Below are 8,869 nucleotides of genomic sequence, written 5' to 3' on the forward strand. Positions count from 1 at the left end.
GATAGAGTAGGGATGATGTCCAGCCAATGGGGCCCATGTCTCTGCCCTGACCTGGGATTTGGCAGCACCCAGGCAGAGTGCAAAGACCAAAGGGTGTCATAGAGCCCCGGCAGGAGAGCAGGAGAACAGAGCAAACAGAGAAAACCAGAACCAGTGCCTACAGAGAGAACCAATGCCTACCTAGCATACTGTGGGTCCCCACCCACACCCTCAGTGTGACCCTGCTGGGCCCCAGGGGACTGCGCTTGCCCACAGCCTCCATCTACCAGGTGTAAGTCACCTCTCTAGACTCTTCACCACAACAGTAAGGTAACCCCACTTCACAGATATTAAAACTAAGGCTTGAAGAGGACTAGTGACCTTTCAAGACCACACAGCTAATTGGTCACAGAGCTGGGATTTGAACCCAGACCTGCCTGACCACGTTACACCTTGGTGAGCAAGTTATGGGCACTATGGCCAGCCGCTCAGGGCTGGGTCAGGCTGGCTGGCTTCGGGCCACCCTGTGCACTCAAAATAGCAAGGCTGTGGCAAGATTGCAGCTTTGTGCAGTGAGGGTCTACAGGCTCCCAGGCCCCAGCCCACACCGGGGGCTCCAGGCAGCCACCACATAAACCAAATCATCAATCTAACTTGTTTCCCTGCTCTCCTGGGATACCCAGCAAGGCCAGGATCAACTCCAGGCCGCCCCAAATGGGGCAAGGGTTGGGAAAGCCTGCCCAGCCCAGGTCAGAAAGTAGAAGGAGACCAAGAGCCCCTTGGAACCACTTGGGCTGGTACTATAGCAACCACCCCAACCTGGGCGCTCAGTCCTGGGTGGGCATTGTAGCTCACTTCCTCAGCTGACCATCATGGTGTTCTCTGCCTCATTCCCATCTTTCAGTCAAGGAAGCTCAGCTAACCCACCCAGAGTCAGGCGGCAGAGCAGGGACAGGAACCCCAGTCTGTGCATGAGATCAACCAGACTCCTGCCCCCAGCCCAGCTTGTGGGCACCCTGTCTGTTCTCATGCAGGGGCGTGGGAGGGCCTGGCTGAGCTGTGGCTGGGAACAGGCACAAGGCAGGCAGAGACAGAGCAGCCATGTCTGGCTGCCTCTGCTGGATCTGGCGAGGAATTAATGTAAGGGAAGCAGACTAGGAGACAGGGCCAGCCAGAGCCACATAGCCAGATCTGGCTGGAGGAGGAGGTGCAGCTGGGGATGAGGACAGTCCTGGGTCCCAGCCAGCAGCCCCTGGCTTCACCCACTGGAGCCTGCTCTGCCCAGATTGGGCCCCGGAACAGAAAGAAAAGGGCCTTCTAACCACCTTCCCAGCCACCCTGCCTATGCTTCAGGCCTAGAATGGAGAACCCTGGGTCTTCTATCCCCAACCTATAGCTATTGGCCAGGAAACTGGCTGTTTATAGGTGAGAGGGAAAGTCTTAAGAGGTCCCAACTGACTGGATACTGGACATGGACCCAGCTGCCTTCCTGGGCCCCATGCCTGTCAGAGAGGCCCGATCCCAGGGAAGGGTGTGGTCATACCCCAGCCCATGGCAGAGACAAGTCTCCACTCTGGACCACTGCCGCAGCGAGAGAGAGAGGTGGTGCTGCCCAGGAAGGCAAGGGTGAGGACGGCACAGCGAGGGAGAGAGAGGTGGTGCTGCCCGGGAAGGCAGGGGTGAGGACGGCACAGCGCGGAAGGCAGGGGTGAGGACGGCACAGCGCGGAAGGCAGGGGTGAGGACGGCACAGCGCGGAAGCAGGGGCATCTGTAGAAGAAACGGGGCCACAGGGAGCCCTGCTGAGTCCAGAGAAAGCACAAGCCTGCTTACGACCAGCTGTGGAGCCTACGGCTGCTGGTGCCAAGGACAGTCGGGCCCGGACGCCAGTCTTCACCTCATTCCTTAGGAAGCATCAAGCTCAAGTCTTTTGAGACCTGGGCCTGTCCAGGTAGACAAAGACTGGCTGTCTTCTGAGAGCAGGGCAGGGCTGGGTCCTGGGCTTCCTAACTTCGCCCTACACCAAAGGCTGCCCAGCGCCTTCTGGGGCCGAGGAACAAGTAAGCAAGTGGGCAAAGGGGAACTGACGGAACCCATGGATTTGGTCCAACCAGGATCCAGAACCTAAAATTCCTTTTGGGTTTTGTTTCTGTGTTGTTGTTGTTTTAACAAGTCACCAAGGAACCAGGAAGGCCGTTTGGACATGAAGTGGCTAGTGGATATTTGTGTCACTCACCATTTCCAGCTCTCTCTCTTTCCGGGCACACAGTAGGTCTGTGCTTCCTGGATCCTTTACAATTGCTTGGAACCATATGACTAGTTTTGGTCAACAAGTTATAAGTAGAAAGACTTGTGTCACATACAGGCAGAGACCCCGTGGAGCTCTCTCTCCCTCTGGCATAGCAACGAGCAATATTCAAGCTGAGTGACCATGATGAGCTCAGTTCCAAGCTGGCCAGTGATGGACACATAACGTGAAACAGAGATGAGTTTGTGTTGCTTAAGCCACTAAGGCTTGGAGACTGTTTGTTACCACAGCATAACTCAGGCTACCCTGATTGATACCAAGGGAACCACAGAACAAAACCAAAGGGCAGGAACAAACAGGCACCTCCCTGGGTCAAGTCTAAAAAGATTCATATCCGGGATCGGTCTGGGTTAGAAACGGTATGGGAACCAACAGTACAGACTCAATGTTCCAGTTTTTAGGCGAAAGCATTTTCCAGGTAGTGAAAAGGCTGAGTAAAGGGAGAAGATGGCTGATACAGGAGACAAAGCTAGGGGCCTTTAGACCTGGCAACTCCAAGAATCTGGAAAGAGGCTGCCTGCCTTTGCAAGATACGGCTTTGAGTGTTCAGGGGCATCCTTAGCTGTCTTCCAAGAAAAGTCTAGAGGAATGACCCCCACATATTGCTCTAGACAGGAAGACTGTCAACCAGGAATGGGAACAGTAGCAGCTTGTAGGCAGCACAAGCAGAAGTGTCTCACTAGAGCCCACAGCCTTTGACCCACACGCCTGATATCGGATGCCTATCTGTTCAGTACAAAGAGTGAGTCCATCTTCCCCACTTAGGGGCAAGGCCATGGCATAGTATCCACAGGGATACTAAAAAGGATGGTGAAGGACAGGAAAGCCTGGCGTGCTGCAGTCCACGGGGTCACAAAGAGTAGGATATGACTGAGCGACTGAACAACAACAACAATCCATTAGATACGAGGCTGTGGGTAAGGCAGGAGCACAGTCTATAAAGGGACTGTGTGTGTGTGTGTAGATATATAAGAGGAACCCTAGGACGAAAGACAACTCTGAACCTAGCAGTTCAGCTGAATGAAGATAGTAGTTATTCTTTTACACAGATACAGGCTTGTGAGAAATCCAGAGAGGGGACTAGTGAGAGGGGTTTAGTGAGCAGCCATCAGCACCCACAGCCAGCACCTTCTGACCTGAAGCATCGCGGGCAGGAGTAAGCTGAGGATGTCAGTAAGCGAGACTGACCTTGGCAGGGACCCCACATGTGCTCCAGGCGAGCCGGGTGGAGGGTGGGGAGAGGAGGGGCGTTGGAAGAGCCTGGCCTGGAAGAAATGGAGGTCATGGGCCTGCACGGTGGCACAGCCTTGCAGTCTGGCTATTCACAAAACAGACTCCTCTAGGAACCTTAGACGTGAGCAGCTTGCAGGGAGGGAAGTTGTCGTCTCACTGGAGAGCACAGGGGGGTCTACAGAGGCCTGCAGGCTTACAGTGTGCCACCTCCAGAGTGCAGATGACAGACAGGGAAACATGGCTACATGCTCCAAGTAGAAAGAGGATGCCACCCAGCATGCAGGCATGCAGCCAGCCGTGCAGAAGAGAGGGAAGGGTCATGAAGGGCAGTGTCTACGATAGGCACCCCCAAGGTGTACCAACGTGGTAGCAGAAAAAAAGGGCCCACAAAGACATCCACATCCTAACCCCAGGAACAGTGAATATGCTAGACGTGGACGTGTCAGTCACTCAGTCGTGTCCGACTCTGCGCACCCCGTGGACTGTAGCCCACCAGGCTCCTCTGTCCACGGAATTTCTCAGGCAAGAATACTGGAGTGGGTTGCCATTTCCTTCTCCAGGGGATCTTTCCCAACCCAGGGACTGAACGCAGGTGTCCTGCATTGCAGGTGGATTCTTCACCATCTAAGCCATGGTAAAAGAGAATCCAGGTTGCAATGGAATTAAAGGTGTTAATCAACTGACTTGAAGATAGAGAGATAGGCTTGGCTTATCCCCGTGGGCCCAATGCCATCACAAGGGTCCTGGGAGGAAGGAGATAGAAGAATCAGAGAGGAGATGCGAGGACAGAAGTGACTCCTTGTGAGAAGGACTGTACCCACCACTGCTGGCTTTGAAGCTGAAGGAAGGCAGCCAGGGGCTGAGGAAGACGAGCAGCCCCGGGAAGCCGAAAAGGCAAGAAAGTGCATTCTCTCCTAGAGTCTCCAGGAGGAATCAGCGCTGCCAACACCTTGATGTTAACCCAGTGAGACCCATGCCAGGCTTCTGATCTGCAGAACTGTAAGATAATATATTTCTGTTTTTAACCAGCAAAGTTATGGTAAAATTTGTTTCTGCACCAAGAGAAAAATTATGCCGCTGAGTGGATTGGAATTATGGCAGTGGGCCTGCAAGCATCTTCAATGACACCAACATCAAACTCAGGGAGACGCTGACAGTATCTCCCAGGCAGGGACCAATAGCACCATTCCCAGGGAGAACAGTGGGTCTGCCAGCAGGAGCTGCAGAAATACAGCCTCAACAGGACCTGAAGGGAAGTCAAGGAAGACAACAGAGGCATCAAATACAGGGAGCCCAGCCTGGCACTCCGTGATGACCTAGAGGGGTGCAAAGGTGGGGAGGGAGGTTCAGGAGGAAGGGGGTATATATCACTATGATTGATGTATGGCAGAGACCACCACAACATTGTGAAGAAATTATCCTCCAATAAAAAATTTTTTTAATAAATAAAGAAAAACAACAACAAAAGTTCAGTTAGGGAGACCACCTAGCAGCTGTCACAGAGCGCCAGGGGCAGAGTGACCACCTAGGAATGACCAGTATACTATGAGCAAGCCCATCAGATGGACACCACAGAGCTCACTGCGCTTTACTTTCATTTTACTTCATTGCTTCCTTGTTGTATTCTGTGAGCACCAAGCTATACTTGGGTGATTTTTACCCTGTCTTCCTAAAACACTTCCGTGCTTATTGTAACTAAAAGGAATATTGCCTCACATATATTCCTTTTTCCTTCCTCTTCCCTAAATTGTTATCTTTCCACTCTATGACAGATATATCTACAGCATAGCCAATAACTCAAGTCTTTTACTTACAGTAAAAGATAATACCGTGAACAGAGAAGACTCGTGTTCAGCCAGTTCTTTTATGCATTTATATAATCTTCTCCTTGAGCAGGCACTTTAAAGCAATATGAAATTTTTTAATTTAACAAATTAGTGTCTCCTCTAGTATCTAGAAGACAAATTTTCACACTTATTGTTAATATGGACTTCGCCAACTGAATCTAAGATACCACCTTTTAGGGATTTAAATATCAATTCTGTGTTATCACTTGCTAAATCCTCAACAAATGCATATTTTATTAAAAATGATCCAGTCTTTCACATAAACTGACCAACTGCTTCAAAAGGTAGCTTGTAAGAAGCCTGCACAAAATCAACCTGAAGAAATTGCAGGTATAAACCTTAGGACCCACAAGTCAAAGCAGAGTTCCTTATTTTCTTCAATTAAATACTTAAGCATATCTCAACATAAATGCTTCCATTTTTAAAAAAATATTGGTCATTTTGGATATTTTAAAATATATGCAGACAGTAAGAGGAATGTTTATAAACAGTTCACATGATTTCAGAAAAAGTCACTGATATGTTAAACAAAAAAACAAACAAAATATACAACTGAACAGAATGGGAGCTCTCAGCACTTACGAAAGTCAGTGGGTGAAAAAAGACTAGAAGGAAAGAACACTGGTAGGCTTCTGAACGATTCTGTTCTGTCTCTTGATGCTTTCCTGCACCTTCCACACATTTTATATAATGAGCATGCGTTGCCCTTTTCCTTTTTCACATTTTTAAATTAATTCATGCTCATTGTAGCAAGGCATCTCTTTTATAATCAGGAAAAAGAAAGTTAAGCAAAAAGCTGAAAATGAAAAGGTCAGTTAGGGTCCGCTCTCAAGGAATTCACTAGCTTAAGCAATGATGCAGCTGAAAATACCAACAGCCTGAAGAGATGCTAGACGCACTCACAGTTGGTCAAGGAACAGACAGGGAATTCATGTTTACTGAACACCTACTGCAGGTCTTTTGCAGACAATTCATACATGTCTCATCTCATTAATCCTCACAATAAACGCAGGAGGACCCCTCTCAGCAGACATGTGAACAGATTTAGAATAAGGCCAGGCCTCCCCCAATATCACACTGCACACGAGACAAGCAAGATTTGAAGCCAGTTTCTTGGGCCCCAGAGACTAAGCTCTTATCAGACCACAATCATTTCAATCCCAAATCCACCATGGGGATGGGGGGGTAGGTGGTCATGGGGAGCTCATCCAGTCCATGATGAAGACTGAACGCCAGTCTGCCTTGGCCACTCCCAGCCAACAAGTCTTTTCCTTTCCCATCCAAGCTGTATCTACCACCCATGTCCTGGGACTGTGACTGTCCAAGTCTACAAGAGAGATATCCATCAACCAGGGCCCAGCCATGGGATGGACAACATCCCATAGAGCACAGAAGGAAGGACCCAGTGAGCTGAGCATCTGCCCCACCAAGCCTCAGGCCAGGGAGGAAGAGCCTCTGCACTCTGCTCGGGCACTCCTGAGGCTGTTGAGGGGCCCAATCCTCCCATCCCTGATAGCATCCCAGAGCTTCAAAAGGTCAGGGATAACAATGTGAATTTCTGCCCCTGCCGCTTATCAGTAGAAAGCATGCCAATTTTAACCAGCACATGCTCTCTGGGCAGAGGGTGGTCTGTCCAACACCACCTTGTCAGAATTCCTCTACCTGGACAACTGTCCGGCATCAGTATCTAATTCTCTGGTTCTGGATGTGCACACACCCTCACTCACACCCGAGACTGTGTCAGAGCCTGAAACATTTTTCCAGTTATAAAAACAGAGAAACTAAGACCCAGATAAGGCCCCTGGTGGAGCCCTGTGTCTCCAGAACAAAGCTGCATTAAGGCTTGAAGGCTGAACGGCCCAGAGTTGTGTGATCTGACTTGTACTGCGTTACTCAACTTGTTTGGTTAGTTGACAAGAGTTAGAAATCAGATTTTACATTAAAGTACAGATTTGAAGCTCCTCTTTAAAAACAAATAAATAAATCAGCACATTTATAACACCGGGATTTCATTCCCAAGTGGTAAAATCAGGTGAAGTTGTAGAACAACTTCCTTTTGATAGAGATGACCTCTCCAGACCCCACACTCCAGGTCCCTCTGGGCCCAGCGCCCAGTTCACCCACGTGTTACCTGTCAGAGTCAGTAACCCTGGGCAAGAGCATTATCTTCAGTCTTTGGGGACTTGCTGCTGGAGTGGGGAGGGCGGCCAATGGGCATCATCTGGAGCAAAATGAATGAACCTGAAATACTCAGTACAGTAGAGGGCAAGTCAACAGAAATGAGATACGTCGACAGAGAAGGTGGCAGAGCCAAACTGCCACAAAAACGTAAGTAGCATCCCCATTGCGCTGTGAGTTCCCTGGGGCAGGCGTCTCCCAGCTGTGTCCTCAGCTCCCGAGCGCAAAGGATGAATGTCCACAAAGACAAGAGCATGGGGAGTGTGCAAAGGGAGCATGAGGCACTGTGAAAATCACGGCAAGTAACTGGAAAAGCCTCTGTCACCAGAGATCCTTACCCGAGTTAGGGTCATTCCTGCCTCCAGAGGTCCCACCTCCCCCTGGCTAGAGCCCACCACAAGAAGATGCAACAGTTGCAGTAAGAGTGCAAAGAAGCCTAAGGGCAGGACATGCAGGGGCAGGTCCTGCGGGTAGAGCATGATCAGACAGCAAAGAAGGATGGGTCCCACCTCCTGTACCTCAGTGGACACCAGACACCGGCCAGGGCTGGGAAAACCAGCTCTCGTGATAGGCAACCAGCCTCACCCCGACTCAACCACCACGTCCAAAACACATTCAGACCTGCAGGTTTACAACTGCCCAAAGACATCCTTGGACCTTCAGGTCCCAGAGCTGGGCCTTCTCCCTCCTCTGCAAGAACAGGAGACTCCCCAAAACCTCTTTCCATCACAACGTTCTGAACCCAGAACACAGCCTCCAGAGTTACCCTACCCTTGGAGAAGACTAGCAGCCAACACACAGCCTGAAGCAGGAAGAGGTCTCTGGGTCTAAGGGGTTGGGGGTAGGGAGATGGGGACACGAAAAACTTGCCTGGAGCCTCGGGCCAGCCTACCTCCTCCCTACGCCCACTGTGATGCTTGTTCGTCCTGGGAGGAATCCCCACACCCTGTGCCACCAGCTGTTCCCTATGTCTTCAGTATGGGCAAGGGCCTCAGAGCCAAACCCATGGCTATAAGGAACTAGGAGAACCCATGGATATGGGGGCAGATGAGAGGAAAGGGGCCCGAAGACAGGCAGATATCGGGGCAGAGAAAGCCTTAGTCCCTCATGAGGAAGCAGGCATCATGGGAGAGAAACCCGAGTCCCCGAAGCCAGGCTCAAGCCAGGTGGGAGGGGGGCGAACGAGAGAGGAAGGAAATGCAGCCCTCTCGCCTCGCTCAGTCGCGCACTTGTTGCCCCTGCCTGCGGGCAGAGTCTGCGGACCAAGGTGGCCCAGGCGCCGGCTAGGATTTCCCCGCAGCCTGGCCTGGCCCAACTCCGCTCCT

General features: G+C 50.9%; 1 protein-coding gene across 1 annotated transcript in view; it reads right to left on the minus strand.

Annotated features, from left to right (window-relative positions):
• GRID1 (glutamate receptor, ionotropic, delta 1) overlaps positions 1 to 8,869 on the minus strand; it is a 686,979-nt gene that overhangs the window by 676,693 nt on the left and 1,417 nt on the right. The window lies entirely within an intron of this gene.

Source organism: Bison bison, unplaced genomic scaffold (assembly GCF_000754665.1).
Source record: "Bison bison bison isolate TAMUID 2011002044 unplaced genomic scaffold, Bison_UMD1.0 scf7180017864341, whole genome shotgun sequence".
Lineage (NCBI taxonomy): Eukaryota > Metazoa > Chordata > Mammalia > Artiodactyla > Bovidae > Bison > Bison bison.